At 38.1% G+C, this 18,101-nt stretch overlaps 1 pseudogene; it reads right to left on the reverse strand.

Moving 5' to 3' along the window:
• Nucleotides 1–438: 438 nt before the first annotated feature.
• On the reverse strand, nucleotides 439–14,283 carry LOC127620681 (tyrosine-protein kinase ZAP-70-like; annotated as a pseudogene).
• Between the last annotated feature and the right edge of the window lie 3,818 nt (nucleotides 14,284–18,101).

Raw genomic sequence — 18,101 nt, forward strand, 5'->3', positions numbered from 1 at the left:
GGTCCAGAAGGCCGAGTCAAAGTTATTTTAGTTTTTTTTATAATATGCCACAAATGTTGTTGATTGAGCTTAACTTGTATTGAACCTAGACTATTCCTTTAAGTTAATGCTACCTCCTTTCATTTTTAAAAGATTAATGGATGGGAAAGAAGATACAAGTGTGCCATCAGTCAGCTGATAACTGTAATGCTGTACCTGATATACTGTTGGAGGCAGAGGTTTTGCTTTCGTTTACATGGTAAATCATATGGCACAGATAGTATTCTGAACACTGCTAGTAGCCAGCAAATAATAAAACAATTTTAACTGAAATATGTAATATTAAAGTAACTTAATACAAATAAGTTCAAAACTGTTGTTCATTTTGTCCTTGCAAAGGTTTCACTCCCACCATAATCAAATCAAATCAAAGAGACAGAGAACAGTTTGCCTCTTTGATCACTTTGGGGTCTTTTCATTCTCTGTTTTCATGTAATTAGGGATCTTTTTTGGCAATTGAGTAATAGAAAGTTCTCATAATCTCCTCTACTTTTACAAAGCCTGCCCGATCTTCATGCCTGCAGATAGCAAGAATCAGATTTCAGTCAGAAGTTATTATTTAGAATATGTACATAAGCTTGCACATAAGCTTACTTGAATGTCCAGCAGTCTTTCATCAATTCATACATGGCCTCAGGGCATCCAAGTGGGCAATCCAGACGACTACCACTTTTGATGAAACTCATCACTTCAGGGCCCTTCATTTCCTGCACAGGGGGAAAAAATTATTTGATATGTCAGTGTTGATTGAGTGTCCTATGAGCTAATCATTTGAGTTAGCTGTAAATAGGTTTACCACAATGTCACATCATGAATGCTTACTTTATAAGGCTTTCCTCCATATGAGAAAGCCTCCCATAATGCCACAGCTCCAAACATCTGGAGAACTTGTGAAAATGGATGTACTCTGGTGCGTACCGCTTTACAGGCCATTTCCGAGCTGCGCAAACCTAAACATAAAAAATCTCACTCAGAATGAACAGTTTTCAAGGTACACCACATAAGGATTAATAACTAGCATCTAACTAGTGTTATGGGATCAGTGATGGTCATGTGACTAGCCAGAAACAGGAACAGAAACTTTGCCTCTTACAGTAGTTAATATATTCCCAGTACAATATAAGCATAGAGGGACAATATAGATAAGGCTCCAAGACCACATTCTGGCCTAGGTTCCATTTAACAGTACTGTATTTTCTAACTCCACTAACTCATTCTAAAAAATCCTGTGTTTTTAATTTAGTACACCTGATAGTAGCCCTACCTTGAAATAGTTGTCATCTGCACCCAGCGCTTCGGAGAAGCCAAATTCACTGATCTTGGCATATTGCTGGTTGACCAAATGTACATTACGGGCAGCCAAGTCTATGTGCACAAAGTTCCTCCTATCTAAATACTTCATCCCCATGGAGACCTGATACATCAACATCACTATGTTTTCCATAGTAATCTGGTCCCTGAGAGGAGTAAATTAACAGATGCATTTTATTAATTACAGTGAGATTTTTTTTTATCAGAACAAGGTATTAAATCTGATTACAAATATTTCTAAAAAAAATATAATAAGAGTTGTCAGAATTAATGTGTTAATTTTTCTTTGCGATTAACGCATTTACCGTTAGACCAGTATAAATACTTCTTGGAAGGGTGGAACCTTTGTTAACATTCATTACATTTATTGTCATTACACTAACACACACTTCACAATACACACGGCAAGCTCTGTGTACTTTGCTATTTTTTTTTATGCTCTTTTTTTTATTAGATGAGATCTCTTCATGCTGAAATGTGGATGGTGGACATAAAGTTCCAGTAAAAATGTGACACCTCCACAAAGACCTCTGCATATTTACTGTAGGTGATCTGAACATTCCCTTCTTACAGCAACTGTTTTTAGCATATTAGCATTATCATTATACATTTTGCATTTATTCTTTATTACAAACCCCAAACATGAAAAGGCAACAAATAAACAGAATAATATTGACAGGAACTCACGATACAGATATTAACCTCACTATTGGCTTCCTCCTTACCTTACCCCATCTTTCTCATCCTGCTTTAAGGCTGCATGGATTGCAGGCCTCATACATAATAACCAACTTTAGTTACGATAATCATTTATGTCCAGCAACCAGATAGAAGGAGCATAGAGGAGGCAACATTTACAGATCCTGCACCAGACCTCTCTCTTTAGACATTTAGATAATTTGCTTATTGAGTCTAAATCTTGCATTTTTATGATAACATATCATGTTCAGGAATATTAAATTAAGCCAAAAGTGAAGGGTTATAAGTTGTTAGAGGATGACACAAGGAGGCTGGCTCTTGGTGATCTTCACCACCGGCTGGCCATTATAGACTCTTTGGATAGCATCCATAATATCCTCCTCATGGGGAAGCCACTGGTTTCTAGCTTTGAGAAGACTAGTTGTCCATTGATCTCAATCGCAAAGCTCCCCTGCCGGCCGACAAATCCAGTCACATCCGCATCAGTGAACTCAGCGGTGTCAACCTGCTTGAGCTTCTGAAATCAGCAGTGATGAACTGCTTGAGCTCCTGAAAGCGGGGCTCGTACCCTCATCCACCACAGTATTCAACTTTTTTTTGCACAGCCATTTTTGGTTAGCACTGCATCACTCTGTGCACTTTCACTTTGCTAGTTTTAACACAATTAATGTCAGAAACCCAAGAAATTCGATACACTCAGTTCCATAACTGTTCTAGGAGGACAATATGTGAAAGAATTCAAAATCCTTGGGTTCTGGAGAAATTAAAAAACACTTACGTGCTCAAGCTGATACCCATGAGAAAACCCAGAGCCAGGGAGCCAATCAGGTCGGAGAAATTAGGGAAATTCTGCGACATTTTTTTAACTTGTCTGCAATTACAAAGGTCATTGCTGAATTGGAGGATCTTGCTGTAATATGTTGATCGATCACTGCCATGGAGATGAAGTTCTCTGAGGTGGTTACAAGAGTAGGGGATGTCGAGAAATGGATAGATAATCTGGAGTAATCAGAGAGGGAATTAGCTGCTAATCTGCTAGCGACCAAGGTGGGTTTGGAGCATGTCTGTTAGAAGTTGGAGGACTTGGAGAACCGTAGCCAGCAGAATAATGTCCGAAACGTCAGAATTCCTGAAGCTGAAGAGGGACAGGATATGATGAAATTCCTGGAAGGGCTCTTTCTGAATCTGCTTCACATAACAGGCCATAAACTGGAAATCGGGTGAGCTCACAAGGTTCTGGCTCAGCAATCTGCTGAGGGAGACAGGCCCCAATCAATTCTGGCCAAATTTCTGAGATCATCTGATAAACATCTGGTGTTACGTGAAGCAAGGAGTAACGGAAGGCTTTTTTTGGCAGAACCACAGCATTTTCTTGTTTCCAGACTACACGAGAGAAATGTGTTCGATTCAAGGAATGCAAGAAACTCTAACATCAACGGAAGGTCACTTTTGCACTGATGTTCGTGGCCAAATTGAGAATAGATGCCAAGGATGGCCGTAAAACATTCACATGTCCCTAGCAAGCGATGTCCTTCATAACGTCAATGGAGAAGTTATTTGGTGGTACTAACGTGGTAGCCGAATGGACCGACTCACTGAACATTCCCTTGACTGTTCGAGGAAACTGAGTGCCTTTTTTGTTTCTTTTTGTGCTGGTTCTGCCTAGCGGCTGGACTTATTTTGTGGAGTAACGCTCCTCCGGGACTGTTTTGTGGATGATTTATGCCTCCTATTGGCTATAGTTTGTTTTGTGGAGTATTTCTTGCAAGACATTGGAGTGATTAGCAGCCGAATGGGCCGGCTCACTGAACATTCATTTGACTGTCCGAGGAAACTGAGCGCCTTTTTTGTGCTGGTTCCACCTAGCGGCTGGAGTTTTTTGGAATAACACACCTTCGGGACAGTTATGTAGATGAATATACATGTTCTTTGTGATTAATCTGCCTATTGTCTGGAGTTTGTTTTATAGATTATCTTTTGTTGTGTTGTTGTGTAACTCTGTTATCTCTGAGCAATCCGACGGCAAAGTTGTCGCGGGGGTTCTCGTAGGCGTAAATGGACTGTTTGAGTTTAGAGGGATGGATGCCAGTTGGCGCTGTCATACACACATTTTTCTTTTTTCTGTTTGTTTGGTTTTGGGGGAAGTTCAGGGTTTGATTGTTGCACTAATGGTGGAATGTGGTCATTATAATTTTGTTTTTGACACAAGCTATTTTTCTCATATGTCAAAATGTCAGATGTTAATATGAGCGAATTGTCTCTCTCTCCACATGGAATGTGAATGGGTTGGGGCACCCCATAAAAAGAAGGAAGGTTATTTCTATTCTTAAGTGTAAGAAATATGATATAGTGTTTCTTCAGGAAATGCATCTTTCCCTGCAGGAAGCTGAAAATTTGGGATGATATGTTGTGGACATGTTTTATTTAGTGCTGGCTCAAGTAAGAGCAGGGGAGTCATTACACTGATAAGTAAGCATTTACTATACAAATGCAGGGTTGGGGAGTAACAAAATACATGTAACAGGATTACGTATTTAAAATACAAGTGATAAGTAGCTGTATTCCACTATAGTTACAATTTAAATAATTGGCATTTAGAATTCATTTACATTCAAAAAGTATTTTGATTACTGAAGAAATAACTTTGTATTTTATTGTCATTTGTTTAATTTCATAAATAGTCAGATGGAAAATGTACACATATAAATGATGTGATGCAAAGTGCATTTGAGCAGTAGTGAAACACTTTCTTATGATGCGTTACATTCATACGAGCAGACAGATAAATAAGTTTGAAGTAAGAAATAGAAATAAACCTTGTGAAAATTGTCAGCTTTACGCTAAGTTAAAATGCTATTTCTACAAATTTTTCACGTTGGATCATAATTTCTTTTTTCTAGTAAGACCTTTGATATTAGGGCAAAAATCTGGATCATATAGTATGCCTCATTCACCAAGAGAACTCGTGGAGTTGGAAGGGAATATTAAAAGTGCAGAGGCAGAGTTGATGTGTCGAATGTCATCGATGGCCTCAGAGAATTGACCTGATTGAAATACAGATATAACACCATTATGTCGCAGAAGGTGGAGATTTGGTTATTCAGGGCAATACAGTCATACTTTGAGTTGAGGGACAAGGCAGAAAAACTTCTGGCTAGATATATAAAACAGAGAGAGTCTTTTTCTACCATTTCCTCAGTGAAATCAGCTGGTGGTGAAATATTTACCGTGGACATTGATATTAATAATGCTTTTAAAGTATTTTATCTTGATCTCTACATTTCCACGTCTTTGTCTACTGATGAGGATATTAGAAAATTTGTGGAAACATTAGAACTCCCTAAACTGATGACTGAGCCAAAAAAATCTCTGATTCTGAGATAATATTTATTATTTATTCATTTGGCAGATGCTTTTATCCAAAGCGACTTACAAAAGAGGAAAAACATCAGCGAATCATCTCCTCCAAGATAACCTTGGAGGAGCTTGGCAAGGTAATTAAGGCCTTGCCTACAGACAAGTCTCCAGGGCCAGATAGATTTGTTGCAGAGTTTTTTTTAGATCTTATGCTACAGAATTGGCTCCACTTTTTCTAGAAGTTTATATGGAATCATTAAAGAAAGGAAGGCGTCCACCAACCATGCAGAGCAAGCCTGGATCAGTCTGATTCTTAAAAAGGACAAAGATCCAAGTGAGTGTAAAAGTTACCATCCAATTTCCCTGATCCAGCTAGACGTTAAAATATTGTCCAAAATTTTGGCTAACCGATTAAGTAAGGTTATGACATCTCTTATACATATAGATCAGGTGGGGTTTATTCGGGGCCATAGCTCTTCTGATAACATTAGGAGTTTCATCAATATCATGTGGTCCGTGGCGAATAAGATGCCGAAAAGGCGTTTGATATGGTAGAATGGGATTATCTTTTTAAGATTTTGGAAATGTAAGGGTTCAGGAATACTTTTATTGGATGGATTAAGTTACTTTAGAGACACCCGGTAGCGGCGGTACAAACCAATGGATTACTTTCAGATTATTTTACGCTGGATAGAGGCACTTGGCAGGGTTGCCCTCTCTCCCCATTATTGTGTTTGTCTTGCACTGGAACCATCAACAGCCACGATAAAACAAGAGGAAGATTTTCCAGGGGTGGTGGTGGGAGGTGTGGCGCATAAGCTTTTGCTATACGCAGATGATATTTTATTATTCGTCTCCAACCCAACTAGATCTATGCCTTGCCTCCACTGAGTTATGAATTCCTTTTCTAAATTCTCAGGATACAGAGTTAATTAGTCTAAATCCGAAGCTTTGGCTCTGACAGCATACTGCTCAGTAACTGCTTCTTAGCTGGGCACCTTCCATTGACCCAAACAGGGCATTAAGTACTTGGGTATTTTATTCCCAGGAAATTAGAGTGATTTTTTTTTTGTTCATTTTGACCCATTAATAAAAAGGTTTTCGAGCGATGTGGGCAGGTGGGCTTCATTCCATTTATCTATGATTGGGAAGGTTAATGTTATTAACATTTATTTCAAGCAATTTGATAGCATAGCAAAGATTTCATTTGGAATGGTAAACATCCCAGATTATATTTCAGTAAATTGCATAGGCCGATTGACAAAGGTGGGATAGGCCTCCCCAAGATTTGGTTTTATTATGCATTCGGTTCTGCATAACTCCCTGGTTATGCAGAACCAGGTTCTGTATTGAACAGGAAGTTCTTGCCCCTATTTCACCATTGCAAAGCCTATCAAACTAATCGGAGAAGTTTAGTTACACCCCGTTTTCTCGCATTTGCACTCTGTATGGACAAAATTGTTTATTTATTTAAATGTTGGCTCAAGCATATGGCTGAACCCAAAATTATGTATAAATAAGTCCCCTTTCTGCTGGTCACATTCCATTGTGAAGGAGGTTAATACTCTCAGTGACCTATATGAGAGTGGAGTGTTGAGATCCTTTGAAAATGTTGTTCAACGTTTTGGGATTCTCAGATCTCAGTTCTTTAGGTATTTACAGCTGCGCCACCTGCTTGTACTATTTTTGGGAGTAGCATACACCCCCCTAAAGTGGCATATAATCTGGGAGTGGTGATTACTGCTGTTGAAAAAGGTCATGAGGCATCAGTGTATTACTCCCAGCTAATTCAGAGTCTGGGGGATGGAGCTTTAAATTCTATCAAGAGATTATGGGAGAAATATTTAAACTTGGTATTGGAGGGAGTGTGGGCTAGGATTCTAAAAAACATCAAGTCTGCATCTAGAGATGCAAGGGTGCACCTTATGCAATTCAAGATTTTATATCAATTTTGTTGGACCCCCTCTAGATTGTATAGGCTTGGTCTTAAATACACACTCACCTGCTGGCAATGCCAATCAGAAGACGGGGGACACAACGCATGTTTTTTGGTGTTGTGTTGAGATCCAAGAATTTTGGTTGAAGGTTCAGAGTGTTATGTGTGACGTTTTGGACCCTCAAATTTCATTTTGACCCCAGACTCTGTATTTTAGGCGATGGGGCGGTCATCAATATAGGGGATAAACACATAAATAATTGGGTTCTGACCAGTGTTATGATTGGCAGACAGATTGTTTTAAAGGGATGGAAGTTGGCTGGATCGTCCTCGTTTCGAGAGTGGTGCACAGAGATCGGGAGGGTGGCGGCTTTCGAGGAGGTGTCATGTAGAAGGCTGGGGATCTGGGATTCGTTTAATGGGAAATACAGCAACTATTTGGCATTTTTGGGGGGCTCTCGGGGAGGAGCAGTGGAGAGAGAAGCATAGTTTTAAATGTGTGTGATTATTATATATATATATTATATTTTGTTTAGTTTTTTGTGCGTATACATATTTGTGACCACAGGGATGTTTGTTGAGGATCAGGGTGGGGTTGGGTTGGGTAATAGTGGGAGTTAAATGTTGATTCTGTGTATATATGTTTTGCTTTTCTTTGTTATCTATATAAATCAATAAAAAAAATTTAATCAGAACTATCACCAAAATGCAGAATGAGGCGTTTTTCTCTGCATGGGCTGTTCATGTGGAGTTCAAAGCGGCGCTTTACACTGGCGTTGATGTCCCATTGCAATGAATATGCAAACTATGGTGGGACTAGTTCTTTTAATTAGTCAACCTCCCACTTTGGGAAATGTTCAATGTTACTTGAATTGGTGGTATTTTAGTTAATTTCTATCTTTATACTGTGGAAGACTTTGTTTGGAAAATGTTAATAAACCATTATATTGTTACATATTGTTTTGCTTTCTTTCCTAAAATGGAAATAAATGCATTTTGACAGGAAAAGAAGTATAAAATATAATATAATATAATATAATATAATATAATATAATATAATATAATATAATATAATATAATAAGGTAATTTCTTGCTGGAGAGGAAATTGTTCAGCGGGTCAGCAGGGGCCATCTCTATGACCAACATGAGTGCTTCAACCTCACAGAGTCCAATCATGCGCACGATGAATGGATCACTGAGCTGATGCATAATATGGGTATCTCGCAATATTTAGTCTTTTACTGATTTCTCATTCTCATTCTTCAGCACTTTAATGGCCACATCTATCTGTTTGCTACTCAGGAGAAACCGGTGTTTGAATCCAGTTCAAATGTAAACTGAATTGTGCAAGTAGATATTATGAAATCTTGTAGCAAATTATGCTAAATTAGCTATTATGCTTAAATGAAGTAGTTTAATCCATCCAGGTGATTTATTATAATACTGAAGATTTAATACATTTCTTGTTCTTTTCCCCTAATGGGCTCACCTGTCCATTTTGAATACACCTTCTTGCTGTTTTTAGTTATTTAACAAAGTTGCTTTTTGTGAATACGCTTGAGAGTTTAGCTGGTGGTATTAGCCGGGAACTTTATCAATAAGAAAGCCCTTTTCAAAAACTTGGACTGCTTTTGAAAAAATCATATTTCAAGTTGACATAAGTTTCTGGACAAGATTTTATCCCTCTGACATTCATAAGTTGTACCATTATAAACTTACCCATAGGGGGCGGTGTGTATCCATTAGGCCTCCTCTGAAACGCACATACAACCCCCCCATTGATTAACAACAAGCACAATACTATTATTAGATATGTTCAAAATTTGGCTTCATAGGTGACATTTGTCAGCCATACTTACCGGACCATTTGCGATGACTTAAAGTAAAATAAAAAGAGGAAGAAAAGTATTAATCTCAACAAATTTGTCTCACACAAACTGCCTTTAAGGGAAAGTGAAAATTCTCATAATTTACTCACCCTGATTCTATCGTAGATGTGTATGACTTTCTTTCTTCTGCTGTACACAAATTAAGATTTTTAGAAGAATATCTCAGATCTGCACAATGCAGATGAATGGGAAACAAAAATTTGAAGCTCCAAAAACCACATAAGGGTAGCTTAAAAGTTCTTCATAAGTGTCCAGTGGTTAAATTTATATCTTTAGAAGTGATATGATAGGTGTGGTTGAGTCATTTTTTACTATAAATTATCCTTACTGCCCTGTTGGTGGCAATATGCACAAAGAATACAAATTTCCACAAACTAAAGGAAAAGAATGTGAAAGTGAAATTGGGGATTGACTAAAATACGGATTTAAATATTGATCTGTTTCTCAACACACAATTCATATCACTTCTGAAGACAGATTTAACTGGAAACATATGGATTATTATAGTTTTTTTGACCTTCAGAAATTTGGTACCCATTCACTTGCATTGTATGGACATACAGTTCTTTGTTTGAGTTCAGCAGAAGAAAGAAAGTCATACACATCTGTGATGACATGAGGGTGAATAAATGATTATTCATGAACTATCCCCTTAAGTCTCTTCAAAGCTCTGAGGCTATTCATTCAATACTCCCATTACTTATACACAGTTAAATAGTAGTTTACAGGTAGAAACACACACACACACACACACACACACACACACACACACACACACACACACATATATATATATATATATATATATATATATATATATATATATATATATATATATATATATATATAAACCCTGCTTTGAATCACAGGAAGTTCTTTCCCATTGGTGCATTTTTTTGGTTGACACACGCCTCAATCAGGGCACTCAATCAGCTGCCTTCCAAAAAAGATATATAATTATTAAAACAAGAACAATGATAAAATCACAAAATATTTAGTAGGTTATGTGATCACATAGAAATCTTTGATTATAAGATAACTTTTGTCATGGTTATACATTACTATTTAATATTTCGTCATTGCTCTATTTTTGGAAATTTCCATCTAGTTCTGCAGATCTTAATTGAGAACTATAGTTATTCTACTGTACAAATTAAATTTTAAAACACAAAAACGTCTGCTGCCTTTGTATTTGGCAATGTTTTATTCTTTTTGCATTATTAAATTATAATCATTAATAAATTATTATCATTGTCTTGATTTTCACAAACAACTTTATGTGCAAGGTGCTGCTTAATTTTTTTACGTTATGTTGCATTAGATTTTGCGCAAAATATACTGTACATTTTAAACATATATGCAATAGGTGCTTTATAACAACTGAACCAAAACAGTAAACAGTAAACAGTAAAAAAATTGTGTTAAAGTAACCAAATATAATTAATAAAGTAGATCAATGTTAATGTATTTTTTTAAAGCTGTTCTGTTCTAGCGACATTCCTGTGAACAAAATTATGTTTTTACCATTTAAAACTTTTCACCCATTTCATGTAAAGGCAATATGAGGTGACATACACTTTGATGGGTAGAACACACCTGCCAAAGAGGGTCAAATTTTGTTCCCTCAGGCATTGCATATTTCCCTGATTTGTCGTGCAAGATCTGATAATGGTATACTGTTTTTCCGTATGTCATTGACAGAGCGTAGGTGCCAAAATCTTCTCTCTCTCAGACTCTGGAAAACAGATTAAATAATAGATCAGAGGTCAGATTCTTGCTCATCTACATGCTTGCTGATTGTCTTATATATGATTAAGTATGATAGTGATAAATAGATTAGTAAATAGGCCATCTTGACCAATCCAGATATCTGAATTTTTGCATTTTGTCAATTTGTTTAAATTTTTGCAGGCATAGGAAGTTTTTTGAGGCAATGCAGATTAGTTACTAAGGCAAAACTATATCCAATACAGTTTTTTCATGACACATTTAATCATCGTAGCCCTCCATATTGCATTGATTTTACCCAATACAGCATTGATAGTGAATTGCTTTTAACCAAAACACCCCTCTGCAATAAGAAGAACCAACTCCATCTTTGGAGTTCGATCCCCACAGCCACCACCACTGTGTCCTTGAGCAAGGCACTTAACTCCAGGTTGCTCCGGGGGGATTGTCCCTGTAATAAGGGCTCTGTAAGTCGCTTTGGATAAAAGCGTCTGCCAAATGCATAAATGTAAATGTAAATCTTTGCTACATGAAAAATTGATCATCTGTTTTGCCTCTGCCTGCCCATTAGTTAACATGACCTTAAGTCTTGCACACTACTGTAGTGGGAAAACTTTAATTCTATCAAGTCTAATGACTAATCAAGCTCTTCACTCACAGGAACGTTCCATCCGGCTGAGATCCAGAGTACAGTCGTCTCTCGCCTTCCTGCCGAGGGATCTTGCCGTGGAACCAAGGCATTTTCTCATGCTCTGTGGTGGCAAAGAGTTTCTCTAGCTGTGGGGCCTGGCTAATGATGGCTTGCTCCATTGCCTCACCCTAAAGAAAGGTAACATATAAACCTTCAGTGCCTTGGTTAGAAAATGTTTGTGATCACTGAATGTGATCAGAATCAAGAATTCAACAATGCCTTTTTTAAATTCCTTCTGATATGAAACTTCTGCACAATGGCTTACCTCCAAGTTCCAGGTGTGACGCACATATTCTCTGAACATATTGTCCTTCAAGCTGTCAAACACACCAGTCTTGATCGGTGTGTCAGCCGATCGCATGCAAGGCTTTCTTACAGTTTTTCTCGATTGCTTAAACACATTTGTTCACTCTGACATCACATTTGCTAAACAGTTAACACACAGGCTAAAACTGAAGTTCACTGGCCAAAATGACTAATTTTGTTTGCAAAATGCTCCAACACTCACAAAACATTAAAAACATGCAACAAAAGCAAATATTTCCATCAAACACCACAACTTGTGGTCAAATTAATATATTCTTTCAATCAATCGTTACACAATGGACAACAAAATACAGCTATCAATATGAAATATATTATACTTTTCAATCTCAGAAATGCTGAATACTGTCAAAAAAGTAACCAAAGGAAACATATGAATGGAAATATATAAAAACAAAATAAAGAGTTGAAATACTCAGAACTTCACATTTAGTCCATTCGTTCCTGACAATTATGCCACAGGTCCTCATCAACATCGCATTGGATGTTTTCCCTTGCAATGCACTGAGGGAAATACCTCCTTGCATGGTGTATCCATCCCTGACAGTCTTCTGCACCTATTGCCAGGCAACTAGCATTCATTGCCTCCAGGAAGGACATCTGCTCATATGGTCGGTGATCATACACCTTCCATCTCCAAGCAGAGAAGAACTCCTCAATTGGGTTCAAAAAAGGAGAGTGCTGTGCTGCAAACCATTCATTAACGAAGGCGAGAGTGGTGGAAGGCAACATTGTCACAAATTATGACATACAGTGTCATGCCAGGCCTCACCAACCCTCTCTCCTTGGGTGGAACCAGTCTTTCATTCAGTGTATCAAGAAATGTGATTAGGCGTTCTGTATTGTATGAGCCGATAGTTAGTATGTGGCAAAGGACACCATCATTGGAGATGGCAGCACACATGGTGATATTGGTGCCCCTTTGACCTGGCACTGTAACAGTGGCCCTCTGCACAATGATGTTCCTCCCTTTCTCCCCACTTTACAGAGGTTGAAGGTACTACATAAAGGAATTTGTGATGTGCCCCTACAGCTTCAAACAAATTTATGCACAAAAAAAAAAAGAACAAAAAAATGTATAAAGCAAATTATTCCAGTTTCATGTAACTGTATGGTATAACAAGGCATTTCAATAACACATTTGTACATGCAAATACTGGATCTTGCCTCCTTCACAATGTCAGTGTTTCTTTTGAATGGAACTCTGTACAGCTGCTTCATTCTTACATGATTTAGTTTAAGGACTCTCAATAGTTGCCAAATTGTTGATATTTCTAAATGCTCCCTGATCTGCAATTACTGCTGCCTGGATTTCACTCAGTCTGATCACATTGTTTGCCATGATCATATCTACAATGGCAGCCTCCTGTTCAACACTAAAGATCTTTCCTATGCCACCAGTGTGTGGTATTGTGTCGATTCTATGAAGTAAAAGCAAAAACATGTCAAAATTGACATAATCACAGTCACATAAATGGGATTGATGAAACATCTGAATTACAGTAGACACAGTTTGTTCTGCCAACAGGGCAAGAAATATCAATAAAGCTGATATATACAGTGGTTTACAGTAACATTTGTGACTTACCTGTTCTCATTCCGAAAAAGCCTGACAATAGATGCCAAAGTACTGTGACTCCCAGTGGGCTGGACGCTTTGTCCAGCCTCTCTAAAGGACAAGCCATGATTGATGACTTGGTCAATAATTGTTGCCTGAATTTCATTTGAAACTTGAGCTCTATTTTCTCCTCATGCTGTGGCTCCTCCACCACACATGCACCTCTTCCTCAGGCCACTCTGCCATGGCCTCTTACTCTCCTTCTGTGCCTTTGGCCTCTTTGATCCATGCTTGCAAATAGCAAGACAGAGGTGACATCTTTTATAGATGGATGATTGCAAAACGAGTGCAAACGAGTTTCACACAGGTCTATTAGAGATTCATAATTATGCAAGTACTTTCTAGCAGCTGTGAATAGATGTTTTCCTTTTGTTCAACACAGTTAATCCAATAGAGTTTGGGGTCTTTCAATGAGATCTGTGTTAACTGTTTTGACAAAGGGTGTGAAGAATGTGTGAAACAAATGAAAAAGTGTTAAGACATTTGCAAGAGAAGTCTTCTGCTGTGCTAATAAGGTGATGATGGAGATCAAGTGGATCCCAGTTTCATTAAGCTTGTCTTAACAAATGAGAAAAACTGTCAGGTGCACACTAGCCCATCTGGGTCTTTGCTGTAGTACTCACAAAACTCAGAAGGTCCACAATGAGGCTTTCTACCTGCCATACAGTATGTGTAACTAGGGGTAACCATTGATGATGAGCTAAATTTCACAGACCACATCTCAAAGACAGCAAAATCATGTAGATTTACACTCTACAATATCAGGAAGATAAGACCCTTCCTCTCTGAACATGCCACACAACTGCTTGTTCAGTCACTTGTCATCTCTAGACTGAACTACTGTAACACTCTCATTGCAGGCCTTCCTGCATGTGCTATTAGACCTCTCCAAATGATCCAAAATGCAGCAGCACGTCTGGTCTTTAATGAACCTAAGAGAGCACATGTTACACCACTCTTTGTCTCTCTCCACTGGCTGCCGGTTCATGCACATACTAAATTCAAGGCCCTGATGCTGGCATACAAAACAGTCACTGGGTCTGCTCCAGCATACCTAAAAACATTTATGCAGAGCTACCAGGTCGGCTAAGGAACGTCGCCTTGTCGTACCAAAACAAAGAGGCACCAAAACACTTTCCCGGACATTCAGTTTCATCATAATACGTTGGTGGAATGACCTTCCCAACTCAATCCGTGAAGCTGACTCACTCTCTATCTTCAAAAAACGGCTAAAAACACATCTTTTCCAAAAGCACTTAACCTAAAAAAAAGAAAGAAAAAAGAATGTTCCATAGCCTTTTCAACAGACGCATGCTTTGCTTAAAACAAGCTTCCGAAGGACAGAGTGAAAATTAAGTAGAATAAGCAAATAAAAAATGCTCTGCGCTGCATGCAAAATTAACACTTTGCCACATCTGCCAATGGCAAGATAAAAAGTCGAAATATATTTTTCTGGCAATGACACATTAATATTATCACTCGCAACATCATATACGAACTAAGCCAATTATGGCGCAGCAGGTGACGCAGCTGTAAATACCTAAAAAACTGAGATCTAGGAATCCTAAAATGTTGAACCAAATCTTCTAAAGATCTCAACAATTTGCTCTCATATACTGTAGGTCACCAAGTGTAATAACCACCCTCACAATCCACTCTTACCAGTAGAAAGAGGAGTTATCAGTATCCATATGCTTGAGGCAACATTTAAATAAATGTCTGTATTAAACATTCTGGACACTTTTGTCCATACTGAGTTCAAATTCAAGATAAATTAACTTCACCGATTAGTTTGAATTCTTTGCAATGGCGAAATAGTGGCAAGAACTGCCCGTTCAAAACAAAACCAGGGAGGGGCTCTCTCAGATGGAAGCAACCAATGAGCCAAATGTCTAAAACCGAATGCATAATAATAAAACAAAATTTTGGGAAGGCCTAGCCCACCTTTGTCGATCGGCCTATGCAACTTATTAAAATGGTATCTAGGACCCTTACCATTCCAAATGAAGGACTTCATTATGCTATCAAATTGCTTGAAATAAGAGAGGGGGATATATATAAGGAGAGACTGAAGCAGGTAGTTGAGTTTTGGAATACTTATTTTAATAACATTAACCTTTCCAATCATAGATAAATGTAATGAAGCTCACCTGCTTTCATTGCTCGAAAACCTTTTTATTAAGGGGTCAAAATGAATTAAATCACACAAATTTGCTGGATATAAAATGCCCAAATACTAAATGCCCTGTTTGGGCCACTGGAAGGTGCCCGTCTTAGAGGCCGTTACTGGCCAGTACTCTCTCAGAGCCAAAGCTTCGGATTTAGACCAATTGACTCTGTATCCTGAGAACTTAGAAAAGGTATTAATACTTCTGTGAAGGCAGGGCATAGATCTATTGGGGTTGGGGACAAATAATAAAATATAATCTGCATAAAGCAAAAGCTTATGAACCATACCTCCTGCCACCACCCCTGGAAAATCATCCTCATTTTTTATTTTGCAGCTGCTAATGAATCCAGGGCAAGACAGAAAAATAATGGGGAAAGAGGGCAACCATGCTGGGTGCCTCTATCCAGAGTAAAATTAATCCATTTGTTTGTACTGCCACTCCCGGTCTATAAAGTAACTTAATCCATCCAATAACAGTGTTCCCAAACCTGTAGATTTCCAAAATCTTAAAAAGATAATCCCATTCTACCATATCAAATGCATTTTCGGCATCAAGTGAGATGGCAGCGACTGATCATTTGCCACTGACCGTATGGTATTGATGAATCACCTAATGTTATCAGAAGAGCTACGGCCCCAAATAAACCCACCTGATCTATATGTATAAGAGATGTTATAACTTTACGTAATCGGTTTGACAATATTTTTAGCTAGATCAGGGAAATTGGACAGTAACTCTTGCACTCACTTGGATCTTTATCCTTTTTAAGAATCAGACTGATCCGGGCTTGCGTCATGGTTGGCGGAAGCTTTCCATTCTTTAATGATTCTGTATAAACTATTAACAAAAGTGGAGCCAGTTCTGTAGCATAAGATCTAAAAAATTCAGCAGCAAAGATTTCTGGCACAAGCCTTGCCTGTAGCAAGGCTTTAATTACCTCATGAAGCTTCTCCAAGTTTATCTCAGAACCAAGTGAATTGTTTTGCTCAGTCGTCAGTTTAGGGAGTTCTAATGGTTCCACAAAGTTTCTAATATCTTCATCAGTAGACGAAGACGTGGAACTGTAGAGATCAAGATAGAATTCTTTAAAATCATTATTAATATAAATGACTGAGGTAAATATTTCACCACCAGCATATTTTACTGAGGATATGGTAGAAAAAGACTCTCTGTTTCATATATCTAGCCAAAAGCTTCCCTACTTTGTCCCCCGACTCAAAGTATGACTGTCTTGCCCTGAATTGCCAAAACTCCACCTTCCGTGACAAAATAGTATTATATATGTATTTCAATCGGGCCAATTCTCTGAGGCCATTAGATGACATTCGGCACTTCAGCTCTGCCTCGGAGCTTTTAATATTCCCTTCCAACTCCACGAGTTTTCGTGCTTTGGATTTTTTGATGAATGAGGCATACTGTATGATCTGGCCCCTAAGAACCGCCTTAAGTGCCTCCCAAGCCACGTCCACAGAGGGTACTGAGGACCAGTTGTTGAAATTCAGGATTTTGCAAAAGGGATACATTAAAGCATCAACTATATGATTTATTTTTCTCTGTATGTGGCAACACCTCTAAACTCACCAGGGCCTGATCTGAGACTAAGATGTTTCCAATTGAGCAATCAACAACAATCAAAAAAAAAAATCTGTTCTAGAATAAATCTTATGGACTGATTGGTTCAAAAGTCTCCAAATATAATAATTAATATAAGACCAAGATTTTTACACATCCTGTGAAGTGTCAATGTTGCTCTAGCGGGCTTACACATTTTTGCTTCACTATGATCAAGGACTGAGTCCATCAATAGATTAAAGTCTCCTCCCAATATTATATCATGAGGGGTGCCAGCAGCTTGCAACATCCCTTGAACATCTATATATAAAAAAAAGCCCTGATCAGCAATGTAAGGTGGGATCATTTCCCTTTTCACCCAATTTAGAATGCCCAATTTATTCCAGTGTCTGAATGATACAGCTGTGTAGGAGAATGAGAGGTCAGTGATGAAACATATAGGCCTATATTTTTAACCACATAACAAAAAACTTAGTACTATGAACATCATGAACTTTGTGTATGACCAAACAATCAAAAACGAAGAAAAATCCATACTAGTTTTCTCAATGCCTCACACTTTAGCTTCAATGGTTTAATGAAAATTATCTGACATTTCTATTAGAGGGAAGAGCACATCCTCCTGATGTGGTATCACATGGACTGACAACAGATGGAAGACCTAGACAGACAATTTCTACCTTTGATTTAAACCACAGCTTCCTGGACACACAGGTGTTCAGCTGCCCATATTTATAGGGTGACAACAGTTAAAGACACATAGAA

The sequence above is a fragment of the Xyrauchen texanus genome, chromosome 27 (assembly GCF_025860055.1).
Source record: "Xyrauchen texanus isolate HMW12.3.18 chromosome 27, RBS_HiC_50CHRs, whole genome shotgun sequence".
Lineage (NCBI taxonomy): Eukaryota > Metazoa > Chordata > Actinopteri > Cypriniformes > Catostomidae > Xyrauchen > Xyrauchen texanus.